This window comes from Halichoerus grypus, chromosome X, assembly GCF_964656455.1.
Source record: "Halichoerus grypus chromosome X, mHalGry1.hap1.1, whole genome shotgun sequence".
Lineage (NCBI taxonomy): Eukaryota > Metazoa > Chordata > Mammalia > Carnivora > Phocidae > Halichoerus > Halichoerus grypus.
The window spans coordinates 97,484,439-97,485,515 of record NC_135727.1 but is presented as its reverse complement, the minus strand read 5'-3'; the positions used below and the strand labels follow the sequence as shown (position 1 = coordinate 97,485,515).

The 1,077-nt window shown below is 46.8% G+C and overlaps 1 non-coding gene across 1 annotated transcript; it reads right to left on the bottom strand.

Annotated features, from left to right (window-relative positions):
* Positions 1-576: 576 nt before the first annotated feature.
* LOC118547613 (U6 spliceosomal RNA) lies at positions 577-683 on the bottom strand. The gene has a single exon (XR_004923176.1). It is a non-coding gene; the product is annotated as a U6 spliceosomal RNA (small nuclear RNA).
* Positions 684-1,077: the final 394 nt, after the last annotated feature.

Sequence of the window (1,077 nt, the reverse complement as noted above, 5' to 3'; positions counted from 1 at the left end):
GACGGGCCAAAAGACACAACATGGAACGAGTAACTGCTGCTGCCGCTATGGCGCAGGAAGAGTTCGAGAAGGTTCTACAGAGGAAGTGCACTGGGACAGGGGCAGGGCGAGACAGAGAGGATAGAGAGAGGATTCAGGAAGGCTCCGTGTGTCTCAGCTTTTGACCCTGTGCCTCTCTCACAGGCTGTGCACAGAGAAGAGAGAAAAGGGAAATGACGTGCGCACAGTGTGTCCATTTCTCTGGTGGGAGACTGTGCCCACACGGGGCGTCTGGCAATTAGCTCGAAAGTGGACGAGCTCATTCCCTCTCTAAACAGGTGAGCAACTGGCGCCAGGGAGCTGGTGTCTTTATTAAGTTCTAGCTCCAGGCAGCAAAGCCTCTCAAATCTTTAGCTAAACTCTGTGTGTGTGTGTGTGTGTGTGTGTGTGTGTGTGTGTGTGTGTGTGTGTGTGTGTGTAGTATAAAGTTTACTTTAGAAGAGATCATTTTTTTTATACTTTTTTTGTGGCGAGATAGGTTGTAGGATACTAAGACATTTTTATTCCAGTCTTCATATCTTTTCTGCATTAAAAAAAAAAAGCACAGACTGCTTCCTGAATTTGCATGTCATCGTTGTGCATGGGCCACACTGATCTTCTCTGTATCGGACTGATGTTACCATATGCGCTGCTGAAGTGAGCACTATACTGCTTTTTAATATAGTAAAATACTCATAACATAAAGTTGACCATCATAAGCATTTTTTAAAACAATTTACTTATTTATTTTAAGGGGGAGGGGCAGTGAGAGAGGGAGAGAGAATCTCAAGCAGGCTCCCCACTGAGCTTGGAGCCCGACGTGGGGCTCAATCTCACGACCCTGAGATCATGACCTGAGCTGAAATCAAGAGTCAGACGCCTGACCGACTACACCACCCGGGCGCCCCATCTTAAGTGTTTTTATGCGTACAGTACAGTGGTATTAAGTACATCACCACCATCCATCTCCAGAACTTTTTCATCTTCCCAAACAGAAACTCTGTACCCCTTAGATATTAACTTCCCATTCTCCCCAGTGCCCCTGCCCCTGGCAACTGC